The sequence below is a fragment of the Dendrobates tinctorius genome, unplaced genomic scaffold (assembly GCF_039654945.1).
Source record: "Dendrobates tinctorius isolate UK_male_01 unplaced genomic scaffold, ASM3965494v1 ptg000199l, whole genome shotgun sequence".
Lineage (NCBI taxonomy): Eukaryota > Metazoa > Chordata > Amphibia > Anura > Dendrobatidae > Dendrobates > Dendrobates tinctorius.
In genome coordinates, this window is record NW_027361866.1 from 12975001 (window position 1) to 12994744 (window position 19744).

General features: G+C 44.8%; 1 protein-coding gene across 1 annotated transcript in view; it reads right to left on the reverse strand.

Annotated features, from left to right (window-relative positions):
* Positions 1 to 19744, reverse strand: part of RAMP1 (receptor activity modifying protein 1) — a 128570-nt gene that overhangs the window by 66058 nt on the left and 42768 nt on the right. The gene's annotated exons all lie outside the window — the stretch shown is intronic.

Genomic DNA, 19744 nt, shown 5'->3' on the forward strand with positions numbered 1-19744 from the left:
GAGCCAGGAGCAAAGAGGACTGAGGGCGGCGCCGGCCCTGATGCAGAGCGGCTTACTGGGCTGGGGGCGGGGCCTCTGGGGGTGGAGACCTGAAATGAGATTCACTGCTTCGCAGTGAATATTCATTTCTCTTTAGCAGCGGGGACAGGGGCTCCTGCCTCCTGACACCCGCTGCTGCTCCGCTGGCAGGGGCCCCCATAGCAGCTGCATGGTGTGCGACACACCACTGGCTGGGGGCCCCTGGAGCAGCGGGGGCCCTAGGCAACTGCTGGCCCTGTATGCCAGCAGGTGCCAGGGCCCACCAGATGCCAGGGCCCACCGGAGAATCCACCGGTTCCCCGGTGGGCCAGTCCGACGCTGGTCGGGAGATCTACATACATATTCTAGAATACCCGATGCGTTAGAATCGGGCCACCATCTAGTTCTTCATAAGTTGGTTGCTTACAGACTTGACAGATCCTAAGAATTAAACCGTTACAGTGCTACTGCATACCCTTTTTTTCATTTTTTTGTCTGTGTCGGCTGTGTAGGCTGGTGGCCAAAAGGGTCACTGTGCAGAAAAAACTGTGAAGAGGATACAGCAATGTGGCTCCATAATTTTCTGGATCAGTAGAGGGGTCCCAGGGGTTGGACCCCAACGATCATTAAATGATTTCACATCCAAGTGATAGGCCATGACTTTCTAAGATGGGACTACCACTTTACAACTAGGTCAAAGCCAGAAATAATGAGGTCACCGCAGTTCAGCTCAGTGACTTCACCGCAGATCATGGTGAGAAATTCTCACGCTTATCTGCTGTGAATTTACTGAGCTGAACTGCGGTGACCTAATCATTGACTTTTTCACACGGTGCTGAGGTCACCGCTGGTCAGCCCGGCTGGGAAAGCAGCCTCAATGATTTGGCTGTAACCTCAATTATGTCAGTGCTGGTCACAGCAACTCATTCACCAGTGGTTCTCAGCCTGGGCGGTCACATCTTGGCACTGACCAAGTTGAAAGCTATTTATGCCCGTGTCATGGATTGCGGCGTGGGACAGAACAACGGACAGGTGAGGAATGTTGTTGTTTTTTTATTTTTGCTTTAGTACAGGAGACTATGGATTCAGTGGAATTAGGCGGTATGTGAGTATAACTGTTTTTATTTTTATTAAATAAAAATGGAAAAGTGTGTTTTGTTTTATTTCAAATATAGGACTTCATTCTGGCTGTGTGTTTATTTACCATACTACTATAGGATTAGTAATGGATTGGTGTCTTCTAGACGCCTCTCCATTACTAATCCTAATCCGTGGGTGTGATATCACCTGACAATACAAACGTGACATCAACCCCACAAATATGAACCCCACTTGCCACTGCTACAGGGCAAGAGGGAAGAGCCGGGCAAAGCGTCAGAAGTGGTGCATCTAATAGATGTGCCTTGTCTGGGTGGCTGCAGGCTGCTATTTTTAGGCTGGGGGTTCATTATCCATGGCCCCTTACCAGCCTGAGAATACCAACCCCAAGCTGTCATTTTTAGCAAGGATGGTTGTAAAAAATGGGAGGGAAACCCCACACCATTTTTAAAATTATTTATTTAAATAAAAAACAGCGTGGGGACCCCTCTAATCTTGATAACGAGTCTTGCTGAAGCTGACGGCAGAGGGTTGCAGCCACCAGCTGTGAGTTTTGCCTGGCTGGTTATAAAAAATACAGGGGAAAACAAGCCAGAATTTTTATTTATTCAGAGCGTAGGCTGTGTGTGAGGAATACTCCTATCAGCCGCTTTTGCTGTCACTGTTATTAGCGGCAGCAGGGGTAGGCTGATGGGAGTAACAGTACCATCAGCTGCTGACTGCTGTCATTGTTATCACTTGAATATAACTTTTATCATTCTCCCCTGCTTGTGGTGATTGCCGGCAGAGCAGGGGAGAATGATAAGAGTAGTCTTCAGCACCCGGGGCCGGGGAACAGCGTTTACTGTACTGCTGATTCTCAAGCGCCGTGATTTGTAACATGGATGACATCCCAATGTGTCATCCATATGCACGTCTGTGGGACGTTTTGCAGCCCATGCTGCTGGTAAAAATGGACATGTCTACGTTTGGGTCACACGAACACACAGTCCGTGGAAACACATTGACATGTGCACAGCAACGTAGATTTCAAGGTGTCTATGTGTGTCAGTGTCTCCGGTACATGTGTCATCACACGTACGAGACAAACTGACATGTGAAACTGACCTTATAGTGTAGTTCCAGATACTGCTCACTATATACTGAGTCTTGATTGAAGGCGCAATGGCCGCTCCCCTATGACTGGAGGCCGGAGGAATACATTTAATTTCTTCCTGGCAGCCGGGCTTTCAGTGCAGTGGCCATGCGGATTCAGCATGCTAACAGCAGATTAGCAGCAACTTTGACATGACAGGTTTCACTTAAAAGGAATACATCAGGTTTTTGTCACCTAATCTGAGGGGTGCATAATTTTGCAACAGAAACCCTGATGGCTGCTTGCTATAGTTTTCATAATAGCACTACTTTATCAGCAGGAGATAATCACTAGAGGGTTATTAAACCAATTACCATGTAGGCCTCCATATTCATGAGCTCTGTAGAACCCCACCCCCACCACTGATTGTTCACTGTGTATAGGCAGAAAGCTGTCAATCAGTGGTGGGGGTGGGGTTCTACAGAGCTCAACATTCTGAGAACTGGTAGATCTACAACAGATAAAACGGGGATTTTATCAAAACTGCAGCAATTAGCCCACAAAGAGGCACATCACTAGAATCAGGGTCTGTGCCCTTACTTCATGCCGCTCTCAGGTGGGGTAGCAAAAATCTGTTGACAGATTCCCTTTAAGCAGGGCAGGAACATCTATTTATATATACTGGAAAGTAAATCTTTTGTAACAGCTGCAGAAAAGATTGTTTCCATAATAAAATGAGTTTCTACAGTTATATATGTCTACTTCATTTGTATGGTTTAGATAATTTTCAAAGGGGTCTCCAACTGGTTGCTATTGGCAACTTCTCCGATTTTCTGTTGCCACCCACGGCCTAATCATATTTTCTATGTTGTGCTGATTATATGTTGGGTAGGACTGTCTGTCAACCTCAGAATGATAAGGAACCAAGCAAAATGACAGATAGTACAAACAATGCCAATACCTCAAAAGGATGAGCTATAAAACGATGAAAAATGAAATCTTCCTTTCCATTTTTCACTAAGAAGCCTCAGGCAAATGAACAAAAAGCTCCACTGACTGTGACGAGAATTGACTTATCTTATTACTTCTCAGTTCATCTAATGCTTCTAGACCAGGATACTTACAGGAAGACAAATTAATTCAGAGCATCCTAGATGACAAGGAACATCAAAAGTGCATTTGTCTAAAAAGTAATGGAGGTTATTAACTGGCAAGATACCCTCTAAAACGTATCTATCTTCACGTTACTTGTATTGCTGTTACTTATCTGAAGGTGGAGTCACAATGAGATTTTCAACAATGGCTATTATTCATTGGGAACACAGGAGAACATTTCTGAATTTTGATTTAATTCTAAAGTTCTTTGCAATAACAAAGGACATAAAAAACAAACAACGGTTTGATTTTTTAAGGGAAATGCGTCAGAAACTAAATTTCTTTTGAATCCAATTTTTGTGTTACACATATCTTTGTAAAAATCCTGGCAACGTTAATATTTTCATATTACGATCATTATTTAAAATAAAAAATGTAATTTTAATTGCAATCTTGAAATTTTCATACTGTCTAGTAGGCTTATTTTAGACTCATACTTTCTGTCATTTCAGTAAGGCTCCTTATCATCAGAGGCAGGATTACACTGACAGATAACACCTCTATACAAAGCTGATATGATAACACAGGATAGATCCACCTAGGGCCAGGACGAGGGGTAGGCAGGGTAGGCACCTGCCTAGGTTGCCATTTCCTGCCTACCAGAGGGGGATGCACTTTGAAAAAAAATGCTAAATGTCTGCGGTCGCTTGTCATCTTCCTGCGGCCGCAGACATTCAGCACAGTGGCGGCAGGGCGCAGGTAGGGAGGTGAGAGATGTCAGACACCACTCACCCCTCTCTCTACCTGCTCCTCAGCCGTTGACCCCTGAATGCACTCAATGGCATGCGCGTCTGTCAGACAAGAATGCAACTAATGTGTGCGCCACCCGGGATAGGAGCAGAGGAGTGGTCATCTCACCTAGGATCTCCAACAATATGCAAGAAACTTTGGCCTGCACCTTGTTGGAGAAGGCGTAATCCGGAGACGGATGGCACAGTGTAGTGATGTTTTTTTTGTGACGTCCAGTTCCCACTACTGCATAGAGGAGACGCTGAACAAGAGCCTGGATTAGGTGAGTATGAGCTTTTTTTTTTAATTCTTATATTGCTGCACAGGGAAGCATAAAATGAGGGGTGGGGCCGTGCAGATGGGAGGGATAAAATGAGGGAAGATCTGTGCTGATGAGGGGTTAAAATAAGGGAAGGGGCTAGGCCAATGGGAGGATTAAAATGGGGTAAGGGGTTGTGCTTATGGGGGAATAAAATGAGGGGAGGGCTGTGCAGATGGGAAGTGGATAAAATGTGGGGCTGTGCAGATTGGGGAAATAAACTGAGGGGCTGTGCAGAAGGAGGAATAAAATGAAGGGCTTTGCAGATGGGGGCATAAAATGAGGGGCTGTGCCGATGGGGGAAAAATAAGGTGAGGGGCTGTGCAGGTGGGGGAATACAAAGAGGTGAGGGCCCGTGCTGATGTGGGGATAAAATATGGTGCTATGCAGATGGTGGGAATAAGATGATGGGCTTTGCAGAGGGGGGAAATAAAATGAGGGGCTGTGTAGATAGGGGAATAAAATGAGAGCTGTGCAGATGGGGGTAATTAGCAGAAGGTCTGTACAGATGGGGAATAAACAGAGGGACTGTACAGATGGAGGAACTAAGCGGAGAGGGGAATAAAATGAGGTGAGAGGCTGTGCTGCTGACGGAGGAATAAAATTAGGTGAAGGGCTGTGCTGATGCGGGTTAATAAAAAGAGGTGAGGGGCTGTTCAGATGGGGGAATAAAATGAGGTGAGGGGCTGTGCCGATAGGAGGATAACATTTTGAGCTGTACAATGGGGGAATAAACTGAGGGGCTGTGCAGATGGGGGAATAAAATAAGTGGCTGTGCAGATAGAGGAATAAAATGAAATTCTGTGCAGATAGGAGGAATAAACTGAAGGGCTGTTCAGATGGGAGAAAAAACTGAGGGTCTGTGCTGGGGGCATGAAATGAGAGATAGTGTAGGGGATCATGAAATGAGGGGCTGTGCGGGGGCCATAAAATGAGGGGATATGCATTTGAGCCATGAAATGAGGGGATATGCGTTTGGGCCATAAAATGAGGGGCTGTGAAGGGGGAACAGCAAAGTATATGAGGAGCTGTGGTGACCATACTGTATATGGGACTGTGAAGCAGCTGTGGTCACTGGTGACCATACTGAATAATAACAATAATACAGTGTGTACAGATATTTTTATGCAAAGGGCATTTTAATAATACTCTTATTTATGAGGGCTCTATCAGGATGTGCTGCAAAAGACTATAGGAGATGGAGGTCTGCAGAGACATACTGTGGATGCGAAAAGTCATCATGGCATCTAGACAAGATAAAGATGAAAAGCAAGAGATGACGGTAATGGGTAATCTATAAAATACCTGGATGTAAATGTTTACTTGTGATACTGACTAATTCTCATCAGTAGTTTGGTTTCTGTATGGTCCACACACTGATGATGGCTGTTAATTACAACTCTCAGTATCTCCTTACCATTGTTAAGGACATACTGGAAGTTGTAGGGTTGAAGGTGTGATGTGCATTTATTTATGGAGCCGACTTGATTGTTGTACTAAGCTTGATTCTTGTATTCAAGTACTCTTGGTTCTGGTCATGTATTCATGTACTTATGGTGGTTCTGGTGACATATTCATGTAGTTATGAGGGTTCTGGTAACGTATTTACTTACTGATGGTGGTTCTGGTGATGTTGTCAAGTACCGATAGTGGGTATGTTGATGTATTCATGTACTAATGGTGGATCTAGTGATGCCTTCATGTACTAATGGTAGTTCTGGTGACATATTTTACTCATGGTGGTTCTGGTGATGTATTCATGTACTGATAGTTGTTCTGGTGACACTCATGTACTGATGGTGGTTCTGGTGATGTATTTACTGATGATGTTTCTGGTGCCATTTTCATTTACTATTGATGGCTCTAATGATGTAATGATGATGATATATCACCAGAATCATCATCACTACATGAATAAAGCACTAGAACAACCATCACTGCATCAATTTGTCACCAAAACCAGAATACATCACCAAACCACCATCAGTTTTGTGCAAGGTGTATTTGTCACATGATGGATGCAAAAAACATCAGACGTATCCCTTTATTTACAATGGGGGTCTGTTTATTTTCCATTAGGGTATTTGACAAATGCTGGTTACCTTAATTGAAACTAAACAACCCCAATTATAGTTACGCTTTATTAGTTTCCATAACTATCCTTGGGTTCTACATTTAAAATATAGAACATCAGGGATGAATATCACTATTTTTTCCCTTGTATAGTGTAAATGGTCAGAATAAAATTATTGATTCTGTATCTAACTTTGAAATTGCACTCCCTGTTAAGTCACATGCCTACTGTACACCACTTTTTTAACTTTTGATAACATGTTTTTGTGAAAAAGGTAAAAAGGTAAGAATTCTAGTGGAAGTGGTCATCAGAGTTCGCTACCTAACCCATCGGAGGGTAAGGGGATATGTGCATTAAGGGGCCTGTTATCTTAGTCTCTGAGTCATTCCTTTGCTTTGAGGTGGGTGGGGGACGCCATCGGCTTCATCTGCCTAGGGCACCAAAATACGTTGTCCCAGCCCTGGATCTACTATTCATAATAAGATAAGGTCTGAGTCTGTTCATTGTGGCTATATACATGTGTTGCTTCTGGAAACCAATGGCCAGTGTGAGAACGTCAAGAATTCTAATTTATATTTTTAATAAAGATTCTGATCTGGAAAAAAAACATTGCCCCATTTAAAATATGTTTAACACAATAAATTAATTAGATAATGGGTCATTTTTTTGATGACACATTACTTTTACAGCGGTAGCCAAAATAAACACTTCATATAATCAACAATGACGGAATAGACATACAGTGCCTACAAGTAGTATTCAACCCCCTGCAGATTTAGCAGGTTTGATAAGATGCAAATAAGTTAGAGCCTTCAAACTTCACACAAGAGCAGGATTTATTAACAGATGCATAAATCTTACAAACCAAAAAGTTATGTTGCTCAGTTAAATTTTAATAAATTTTAAACATAAAAGTGTGGGTCAATTATTATTCAACCCCTAGGTTTAATATTTTGTGGAATAACCCTCGTTTGCAATTACAGCTAATAATCGTCTTTTATAAGACCTGATCAGGCCGGCACAGGTCTCTGGAGTTATCTTGGCCCACTCCTCCATGCAGATCTTCTCCAAGTTATCTAGGTTCTTTGGGTGTCTCATGTGGACTTTAATCTTGAGCTCCTTCTTGAGGACTCAACCAATTTAAGTATGAGACTCAATTCACTTGGATTATCTTCTAGGAATCATAAGGAATTGTTCTAACAGACCTCTGTTATTTTTTTTGCTAGGCCGGTTTTGGATGTCTAACATTCAGGTCTGAATATGAACTGCTATGTCAGGACCAGCCACATATCTCTTTACCCTAACTCAACAGTCTTATAAGCATATTTAAATTACACTACTAAGTTTGGCTTTGAAGATCAAAACATTGCAGTCTTAACTCGTATGAAACCGGACTGTCTGGCTAACAAATAACAAACCATTAAGCAAGAACCAAAACAACTGCAGAGGACAAACATGGGAAGGGCAGTGAGAAGGAGACAGTTTTATAGACCTAAATATGCCCATATACAATAGACTTTGGTTGGCAAAACCCAATTACTTTGGTGGAACTTGTGGACCATCTGTTTATGATATATGGTATTCTTCTGATTCTCCAACAAATAATATTGAAGGAAAGAGGGATTAGCCTTGTTTAATTTCCACACTCAAATGTTTTGATCTCAGGAGAGATACGGGTGCTTCTCACAAAATTAGAATATCATCAAAAAGTTAATTTATTTCAGTTCTTCAATACAAAAAGTGAAACTCATATATTATATAGAGTCATTACAGAGTGATCTATTTCAGGTGTTTATTTCTGTTAATGTTGATGATTATGGCTAACAGCCAATGAAAACACAAAAGTAATTATCTCAGTAACTTAGAATACTTTATAACACCAGCTTGAAAAGTGATTTAAAAATCCGAATTGTTGGCCTACTTGGTCGGGGCTCCTTTTGCATCAAATACTGCATCAATGCGGCGTGGCATGGAGTCGATCAGCCTGTGGCACTGCTGAGGTGTTATTGAAGCCCAGGTTGCTTTGATAGCAGCCTTCAGCTTGTCTGCATTGTTGGGTCTGGTGTCTCTCATTTTCCTCTTGACAAGATCAGGTGAGTTTGCTGGCCAATCAAGCACAGTGATACTGTTGTTTGTAAACCATGTATTGGTACTTTTGGCATTGTGGACAGGTGCCAAGTCCTGCTGGAGAATGAAATTTCCATCTCCGAAAAGCTTGCCGGCAATTGGAAGCATGAAGTGCTCTAAAATTTCCAGGTAGACGGCTGATCTGACTTTGGTCTTGATAAAACACAGTGGACCTACACCAGCAGATGACATGGCTCCCCAAACCATCACTGATTGTGGAAACTTCACACTAGACCTCAAGCAGCTTGGATTGTGTGCCTCACCAATCTTCATCCAGACTCTGGCACCTTGATTTCCAAATGAAATGCAAAATTACTTTCATCTGAAACAACACCTTGGACCACTGAGCAACAGTCCAGTTCTTTTTCTCCTTGGCCCAGGTAAGACGCTTCTGGTGTTGTCGATTGGTCATGAGTGGACTTGACACAAGGAATGCGACACTTGTAGCCCATGTCCTGAATACGTCTGTATGTGGTGTCTCTTGAAGCAATGACTCCAGCAGCAGTCCACTCCTTGTGACTCTCCCCCAAATTTTTGAATGGCCTTTTCTTAACAATCCTTTCAAGGCTGCGGTTATCCCGGTTACCTGTCCACCTTTTTCTACCACGCTTTTTCCTTCCACTCAACTTTCCATTAATATGAACAAGCAAATACTGACCTAAATCTCAACCTACAAATATACGGAAGCAAATGCCATATATTCTTAAAAATTTGAATCTTTATTAAGCAAAATAATACAATTAAAATTTATTTCATGAGAACCACAAATCACAAAAAGATCTGCAAACACTAGGACAAGTAACCCCTATATTTTCAACATAACACCTGTTAAATAGTATTGTAACCCCCCCAAGGAAGAAGCTAATGCGAAACACACGACGGGGCACCATCTCTGCAAAAGAGGTCATGTACACCCTATTTTCTTAGCGCCTATTTATCGTCCTCTTTACTAATTTATTGGCTGGGACTATTAATGGGCACCATTCACTTTGGCACTATGTATATGGTATTATGGGATTTAGCCTATATATTATGGATTAGCATTTGATTCCACTTGGAAAAATTTTATATTAATACATTGATAGTATACTGGATATATTTGATTTAAAAAAAGCCCATGTGCATTATCTTTAGTAAGGAATATATTACTCTGCACATGAAACCCCATGAGCATCAACTATGATATAAATAATTGCTTTACCCATATAACCTGTGTGGTATTCATCTTTAACAACAACTGTCCCATCTATGCATTTGTCCCACCATTGTGTAAAAGGATTTTTTTGGCTTAGGTGAAAATATTTTACCAGAATTCTGATTTTGTTAAGACTGTACTGAGATTTAATAGCAACTCTAGCTTACAGTATCTTGAATAAGTAATGATTGCTATTGGGTTTATGGTATTTCCCTGCCTATTGTACTAATCATACCCATTGGCAAATTATATTTTAATTGGAACAAGTTTGTTGCTGTTCCTACATTGATTTTCATAGGCACTAATAGCATATATACTTTTTTTTGGGATGGATAATAAAAAATATTTCCCCACAGGTATGGGTTAAGCTTATATAAGGGTAATTTCCTTTTCTTGCTCATTTGTTCACCTGTTTATTCTCAATACAACTGAGCAATAACCTTTAAAAACCAGTTTAACAGGTGTTATATTGAAAATATAGGGGTTACATGTCCAAGTGTTTGCAGATCTTTTTGTGCTCCTCATGGAATAAATTTTAATTGTATTATTTTGTTTAATAAAGATTCAAATTTTGAAGAATATCTGGCATTTGCTTCCGTATATTTGTAGGTTGAGTTTTCATTAATATGCTTAGGTCCAGCACTCTGTTCACAGCCAGCTTCTTTAGCAATAACGTTTTGTGGCTTACCCTAACTGTGGAGCGTGTCAATGACTGCCTTCTGGACATCTGTCAAGTCAGCAGTCTTCCCCATGATTGTGGAGCCTACTGAAACAGACTAAGGAACCTTTTGAATGCTTAGGAAGCCTTTACAGGTGTTTTTTAAATTATTCTAATTTACTGAGATAATGACTTTTGGGTTTTCATTGGCTGTAAGCCATAATCATCAACATTAACAGAAATAACCACTTGAAATAGATTCACTCTGTCTGTAATGACTCTATATATTTTATGAGATTCACTTTTTGTATTGAAGAACTGAAATAAATTACATTTTTGATGATATTCTAATTTTGTGAGAAGCACCTGTAAGTAGTAGGCAAAATTTATCTTCTCATTGAACCAAGCATGAATATGTACAAGGGGATTTTTAGGAATAGTTGGTGGCCAAACCACTGCTTGGCGTAAATCTATTGAAAACGCATAGTCAATTAGGCTGTGACAAAAGTCAAATGATGAAATTCAAATTCAACTTAATGAAATTAAAACCACTAGGGTACAGCAGTACCGAGGCACATAAAAACTAAACTGGTTCTGACTTTTTTGTGACTTCCTTATTCCGGTACATTAGGGGTCACAATGCAACCCCATTTACCTACAGTGTGATGTATAGTAGCTGCAGCAGAGAGCGGTCTTTGGCAGCCATGGCAAAAGTAATCATGTAGCCTCCCCAGCCTTAGGATTCATTCATGCTTCACATCTTGCACATACAAATTTTCATCCGTTTTTGGTCCGGTCCATGTGCCTGTTTTTATGTTTACCACATGTCATCCATTTTTCTCATATGAAAAACAAAGTGATGAAGGTTTCCCAAACATCTAGCATTAGACAGCAAAAAACAGACAGCAAATGGATACAAGTTGGATGGCATTTGTGTGTTTTGCTGGCCCGTTGTAAAGCCATGTGAAAAGGCCCATAGAATGTAATGGGTATATGTTCTATTTGCCTCCTCAAAAATATGAATGGAACATGTGCATAAAACCCTGATATGTGAATGTGACCTTGGAAGATAAACCACTAATTACTGGTAGTGGCTTCCTCCTTCCTTATCTGGTGAATATTGAAGTATTCAAACGTTTTAGGATTTTGGCATGATGAATAAGAATGTTAATTATAGGAGGTTTATATTGTTAATTTAACTATGACCTATTTCTCCAGGCTCCTCGGATAGGAAGAAGCTTTAAAGCAATGTAAATCCTTATTCTACAGCTTCCAAGTGAAGCAGAAGAATGATCTATCTACTGAGTGTTAGGTATAGAAAATGCCATATTCTAACAGAAAAATTTGACAATGTGTATATATCAAGTAACTGAATTGGAGCGGGAGCAAAGACATCAAAGCACGGCCATACATGACTTTTTAATGTCTGTAGGTTGTAAGCCCACTGCAGTAAAAGGAGGGAGCATATCTCTCATCCAGATGGGCAAGATAAATAAGGTTAATTAAAAAAAAAAGTACTATAATGGAAAACTGGGTTTACTTTAGGAATCTGGTTTTCTTACCTCTTGCTAAGTTTGTTTACTGGGCCTGGATAGTTATCGATTGGTGGGTAGGCTGGCAGTGGGACATGCCAATCCCTCTCGCTCTCTCCAGTGCAAGTCTTAGCCCATGTTGTTAAGTAGCTTAGGTCAAGCCACCGATATCATTACTGGGCCTTCAAACCAGACAGCCAATGTCAGAGGGGCCCAATGAATACTATTATTAGGCAACCTTCCCACAATGAGTTTTTTGGCTAGTTTTTGATGCTGTGTATTTTTGAAAAAACCCAACTTAATGGGTTCAGAAATGCTGCAAAAAATCTATAACATCAAAAGCTCATCAAATGCTCAACATGGGTACGTAGCCTTATGGTGTGTTCATATCGATTTTTGTTTTGCTGATCTTTCAGAGTAGAAACTTTCCATCTCTCCAATAAAAACTTATGTTTGTTGAACTCCTTAAGGTTTTTGGAGAGTTGCTGCTCTAAAAACATAGCAAAAATAACATCAGCGTGAGTATATCTTAAAGGTATGAGCACACAGCATCTTAAAAATGCCAATGTACAGGCGAGTTTCTCAAGTTGGAGACGTTTCAAGAAAATGTCAGGGGTGTTTTTACTGAAGCGTCTTTGTTGGCTGTCTTTTCCATCATTTTTGTGGTGGCTCTGCTGCCGGCATTTTTATTAAAGGGGGTGTCTACTACTTTGATAACCCCTCGTAAAATAACAGCCTGTACTCACCTTCAGTGCCAACGCCATTGGTGCCAGGTCTCCCGGGGCTCGAGTGATGTTATGTCACATGAGCCCTGCCACCAATCCACAACCATTAATGGGCTTCTTCACTCTCACTTCCTTTGGACATAACTGACACCCGACAATGATGTGGCGCCCCTGAGGGTCCTGTCACCACAGAGGTACTGCACCTCAGCCAGAGATGTGGTACCCCACTCTCGGGTAAGGAGGGGGCACTACCCTGTACCCACACACAAGCACCCAACACCACACCACTCCAGGCCAGGGGGAACTAGGTAGAGGGTGTGGGTGAAGGAAGTAGATAAGGGTAGGAAAGCCGGAAAGTTGACAGTTGGTAGTGGAGAGTTGCCATGGTAACAGGAGTCAGTTGGAGTAGGTGTCAAGAGAAGAGAGGAGTGACAGTGGAGAGAAGGGGTCCTAGGGGCCAGGGAAGTGAAGAATCCACCCGAATCCACGCTGACTGTACTCGGGTGGAGGGACCAGTTTGCAGTGTGGGACTGGCCCCAGACATCGGAGGCGATTTCATGCTGTTGTTATTTTATGTGGACAATGCGCTTTAAAGCAATTCTGTCAGCAGGATTGTGCACAGTAGCTTACACACAGTGTCAGGTCGCCGCCGTTATACTCATTACAATGATACCTTGGTTGATGAAATCCATCTAGTGCTTCTTTTTTATTCTTTATTTTCAGTTTTTAGTTAATGATGTGCCCATGCTCTGAAGCGGCCTGTGGAGGGTCTTCATGTGGTGCTCTGATTAGATATTCATAATGAAGACTGCTGACAGGTCACTGATCATTCAGTGATCTGCCCCCTAGTTTGCCTAATTAATATCTGCACATACTTAAGAAAAAAAACCTTCTGCAGGCAGGTGCTGGTTGTGACACCTGCGCTGCGGCATAATCGCATGTTTAATGTCCCAATAATAAATGTGGTTGATGTTATTTAGATAGAAAAAAAATAAAGAATCTATTTTAAAATAGCGCCCGCCGCGCCTGGGCAGTAGCAGCTATCGGTATGTAGAGAGGTGATCCGATAGCTGGTATTGCACAGGCTTTGGCAGCGCCATCTTGCTGGAGAAATAAAAATTCCTCCTCCAAGATGGCGCCACCCGCGCCTGCGCAATAGTAGCGATCTCCGATAGCTGTTACTGCGCATGCGTCGGCAGCTTCATCTTGCTGGAGAAGAAAAAAATAATTCCTCTTTCAAGATGGCGCTGCCCCCGCGCCTGAACAGTAGCAGCTATCGGATCACCTCTATATACACTCACTGGCCACTTTATTAGGTACACCATGCTAGTAACGGGTTGGACCCCCTTTTGCCTTCAGAACTGCCTCAATTCTTTGTGGCAGAGATTCAACAAGGTGCTGGAAGCATTCCTCAGAGATTTTGGACCATATTGACATGATGGCATCACACAGTTGGCGCAGATTTGTCGGCTGCACATCCCTGATGCGAATCTCCCGTTCCACCACATCCCAAAGATGCTCTATTGGATTGAGATCTGGTGACTGAGGAGGCCATTTGAGTACAGTGAACTCATTGTCATGTTCAAGAAACCAATCTGAGATGATTCGAGCTTTATGACATGGCGCATTATCCTGCTGAAAGTAGCCATCAGATGCCTGTTCTTAGCTGAGAGGAGTGGTACCCAGTGTGGTCTTCTGCTGCTGTAGCCCATCTGCCTCAAAGTTCGACGCGCTGTGCGTTCAGAGATGCTCTTCTGCCTACCTTGGTTGTAACGGGTGGCAATTTGAGTCACTGTTGCCTTTCTATCAGCTCGAACCAGTATGCCCATTCTCCTCTGACCTCTGGCATCAACAAGGCATTTCCGGCCACAGAACTGCCGCTCACTGGATTTTTTTTCTTTTTCGGACCATTCTCTGTAAACCCTAGAGATGGTTGTGCGTGAAAATCCCAGTAGATCAGCAGTTTCTGAAATACTCAGACCAGCCCTTCTGGCACCAACAATCATGCCACGTTCAAAGGCACTCAAATCACCTTTCTTCCCCATACTGATGCTCGGTTTGAACTGCAGGAGATTGTCTTGACCATGTCTACATGCCTAAATGCACTGAGTTGCCGCCATGTGATTGGCTGATTAGAAATTAAGTCTTAACACACAGTTGGACAGGTGTACCTAATAAAGTGGCCAGTGAGTGTACACCGATAGCTGCTACTGCTACTGCGCAGAAGGTGCCATTTTAAAATTGTTTTTTTTTCTATCTGAAAACATTAACTAACATCAACTACATGCAGAAGGGCTTTTTTTTCTTTAGTATGTACATATATTCATTATGCAAACTAGAGCGCAGGTCAGTGAGGGATCATTGACCTTTCAGAAGCCATACTGATGAATACCTAATTAGAGCACCACATAAAGACCCCCCCACAGGCCGCCATGGAGCACAAGCATATCTGACGCACCCCAGAGGCCATGGATTACTCGGCGCCGGGCCCGTTGATTTCAATGGGAGGTGTCACAGTGGCTGTGACCTGGTCCGTGGCCTCAGGCGGTCATGTAAAAGGGGTTGATTTGAATGGGGATAGAGTTTATCAAGTGATTTGTGATGCCACCTGTGGTTTCTGGTCAGATTGACCAGCGCTGCAGTGTCGCTTCTCTGGGACAGGTGTTGGGGCGCAGCAGAGTTGTTGAAGCCCTCCACAGGTAGTGGTGTAGTCCCAGGTCAGTAGAGATGAGATGGTAGATAGTGAGGTGATGTGGTATGGGGGATGTAGCAGAGGCGGGCGAGAGACGCAGGAAGAAAGTGGAGGACACAAGGGCATGTAGTTCCAAAGGCTTTACTCACAGTTCTGGTGCACACAGAGGCCCGCTTCGGTTCTGTGTCCTCCGGGTGAGGGGTCCAGCCAACTTTCCAGATAAGATGAAGTGCACCTTCCCAGCTCTCCCTGTCAGTGTGTTCCTTCCCTGACGTCTCCAAACTATACGCTGCTTAAACTCCTTCTTCCACTCCAGCGCTTCACAATTAGCGTACCGGGCCAGCAGCTGCGAATCCTGTTCGGGCAATGCCTCACCATTCCCGTGACTCTAAATAGCTGCCTTTCCGGTCGGACTAACTGTGGAAAGGGCGATGGTCCATAAAGTAATCAAAGCTGTCGGCTTGATAGTGGCACCCTGAAGAATGCGAGGGGCCGTTCCCTTTGCAACCAGTCCGGTTCCTTCCTCCACCTGATGGCCATCAGTGTGGAATGGGACCCACAGGATGACTTTCCAACCGTGTCCATGGAAGAACCGATCTTCCCTCTGAAGAATCTGCTGTTCGTCCAAAACGTCTGGCAACTCAAGGCAGGAGCTGCTCCAGACCCGTCCTTCTCCTTCCCTCCCTCTGAGTTGACTCAACCTACTTCAGCCTAGATTCTCCCTCCAAAACTATGCTCCGCCCACCTCCCAGCACTCTTCGTGTTCCAAGCAAGGAGCCATAAGGGGTGCTCTGCTACACTACTGATGTGTGTCGGGTGTGGGTGTTGGAGTCTGGTCAGGTGCACCCACTTTACCTGGTCGTGGGGTAACACACCTCTGGGTGAGGTGCAGTACCTCTGTGGCGACCGGACCCTCAGGGGCGTCACATTCCCCCCTGTTAAACCCAGCACATCCGCGGGCTGAAATAAATCAAAGATGTTACATAATGAACATACAAAATTATTTTTTTTTTCAAACATTACTGCAGTAATTAACAATATATATCACAATAAAACTTCACCTGAGAGAGGCATTTTATTTAAAACGTTACCTCAGATAACTTTATTTATGCTACCTATGCTACTAAGTGCTGCCTAGTGACAACCGCAGACCAAGGTTCGTCACCGGATTCAAATTTTTATTTAAATCTTCACATTTTTATTAAAACATTGCTAACGCAGCCTAATCTTCAATAAAGTGCTATCACTATCAAAATACTAGCATCATTCTTATTAAACAGTAATTATTCTTGTGATAACGTAGACACTGTCCCAGCCGGGGTGTCTTGCAGTGTCTCTTTGCTGGTGGAGGACTCGCTCTAAACCTCCAACGGTGGTTCTGAGTGGGCTGCAGGACTTACTGATCTTCTCTTCCAGACCCAGTGTTCGGCCACACCCGCAAGTTTTTGTTCTGGTCTGAGGTAGTTTTTGCTTTGTGATGGTTTAAGTTAAACCAAGAGGAAGCACCTTAAGAGGTGCAGAACTATATACAAGGAAAGTTTGTGGATCAATCCAAGTTCATGACCACTGAGTTTTTTTTTCAAGGGAACTAATGCCAAAAACTGGGCAAAAATTGCGACAAGAAAAACAATCAACAAAGGCAAAACAGGTGGCACAATGGTGCCAATACCCTCCTGGGTAACTGTTCAGTACTTCAAAAGAACTTTTTAGTTACCGTCACCCTCTGGGGTAGATGAAGCAAGTTTCTTACCCTGCTTCCAAGGTAGAGTTTCGGGGTCTCCACTTCTGGGTGGCATCACCCATCGCCGGTAGCCCTCCGGTGGTGGTTGGGCTCCTCCTCATGGAGCCGGAATGATGGCTGCCTGAGCTTGTGGGGCTGCAGCCTGCTGGGGAGTTGCAGCTTCCTGGATTTTTGGCCTGACAGCCAGAGGGACCTCTGCCTGGGGGACTGCAGGGGTTGTGACCCGGACCAGGGGAAGGCTCACTGCAGTAGAAGTTGCCACCTTGGACCTGGCCGGGACACAGACGGTGGTGGGAGCCACTTCCGCCGGGGGAACATAGGCCGTCTTGTTTTCATAGGCCGATATAAACTCCTCCGTACATTGAGGGCGTACCAGCCGCGTAGCCCCTGATGCCGGGTGAAGGTCACATAATCCCCTCGGTAGAGGTCGTGGCCTGGATGTCCCTTTTTGAGGTGGGCCTCAACATCCCAGCGGCTGACAAAGAGGTCTGAGATGCCCTGGGGGTCCTGGATAAAACCAAACCCCTTATCCAGATTAAAGTTGAGGACCTGGCCCCATCCGGCTGAATCCCGCTTTCCATATTGCCCTGCGTGGGCCTGGCACTTCCTTTCCAAGTCCGGGCCCAGCAAAGCCAATCTGCGCTGCTCCCTCTCCCGCTGCTCCGCTACCAGCTTTGGGATCTGCTGCTGGCAGAAATCCTCAGCCAGATCTACAGGACAGTCTCTGCCGAGAGTAGACAGCGGTACCACTGCCAGTGGTTCTAGGGTCTCCCCCCTGGGGATGGTGTCCCGGTCCCAGGCCAAATCTATGACAATTTGCCCTGGAGTTGGAGCTGTGGGGAGTTCATTGGGACCTGTCTGGACTCCCCAGGACACAGGAGCGGCAGACATACCTGTCCCCTCCAGGTAGTGAGGGTCCTCCGCAGGTGAAGGATGGAGGCCGGTGTCAGCAGCGGTCATCGGGGCTGCCGGGTCAGCAACTGCAGGAGGCGACAGTAGTGGTGCAGCTGGTGCAGGAGCGGGGTCATGGTGAGTCATCTTTGGAACCTGCGCAGCCGCGTCAGGTTCAGGCAGAAGCAAAGCCGCTGCGATGATGTCGGTCCCTGGACCCGCGGATAACACCTCCTGGCAGGTGGCGGCGTCCAGCAGCGGTGTGAAGGTGGAGGCGGCACCAGACACTGGCGGAGTTGTTGCAGGGGCCACAGGGGTAGCGGAAGCTGCCAGCGATGAGGCCGCTGCAGCGGTGACAGGTACCGGTGGTGCGGGCTTGCCTTCCTCAGGCCCCTCCTGGGTGCGCTGCCAGTCTAGCTCCTCCAATGCTTCCTGCCTGAGCCACAGGCTGCGGTTCAGCAGGGCGATCTCTTCTTCCAACTGCCTCCGGTCCATTGATGCGATGGGGCCAGAGCCTGCGAAGTAGGCTCTAAGGAAGAGAAACTCCTCTTCCTTGCGCTCTCCAGGTCTCCGTCCTCCTTCCATCATGGCATCAGGGCGTTCTGGCTTCTTCCTGCCACTGGGCTTCGCTCCTCCTTGGGGCGGTGCCTTCTTCCTTTTCCACCATACCAGGCCAATATACGAACCCCTCTGGGGGGTGGGCCATATTGCTGTTGTGTAAACATTCAGGCAGGGGAGGCCCAGGAATGTTCGCGTTCTTTTCTTGGCGACACCCACATTGTCACGCCCATCTTCACCGCTCTGGTGGCCATTTTGAGAGTCCATTTTAAAGTCTATCATTTTGGTTCTTTTGCACGTTTCAGCACTTTTAAATGTAATAAATCTTCAGCACACAGAACCCGGTGATATCGGGCTTCGGCATCCAGTTCGTGACACCAGAATGACGCGCCCCAGTGGCCGTGGGGTACTCGGCGCCGGGCCCGTTGATTTCAACGGGAAATGCCACAGTGGCTGTGACCTGGTCCGTGACCTCAGGCGTCATGTAAAAGGGGTTGATTTGCATGGGGATAGAGTTTATGAAGTGATTTTTGACTCCACCTGTGGTTTCTGGTTAGATTGACCAGCGCTGCAGTGTTGTTTGTCTGGGACAGGTGTTGGGGCGTAGCAGAGTTGTTGAAGCCCTCCACAGGTAGGGCTGTAGTCCCAGGGCAGTAGAGATGAGATGGTAGATAGTGAGGTGATGTGGTATGGGGGATGTAGCAGAGCCGGGCGAGAGACGCAGGAAGAAAGTGGAGGACACAAGGGCATGTAGTTCCAAAGACTTTACTCACAGTTCTGGTGCACACAGAGGCCCGCTTCACTGCTGAGTCCCCCGGGTGATGGGTCCAGACAACTTCCAGATAAGATGAAGTGCACCTTCCCAGCTCTCCCTGTCAGTGTGTTCCTTCCCTGGCTGTCTCCAAACTACACGCTGCTTAAACTCCTTATTCCACACCAGCGCTTCACAATTAGCATTCCGGGCCAGCAGCTACGAATCCTGTTCGGGCAATGCCTCACCATTCCCGTGACTCTATATAGCTGCCTTTCTGTTCAGACTAACTGTGGAAAGGGCGATGGTCCATAAAGTAACCAAAGCTGTCGGCTTGCTAGTGGCACACTGAAGAATGCGATCTAGGCTAGGGGCTGTTCCCTTTGCAACCAGTCCGGTTCCTTCC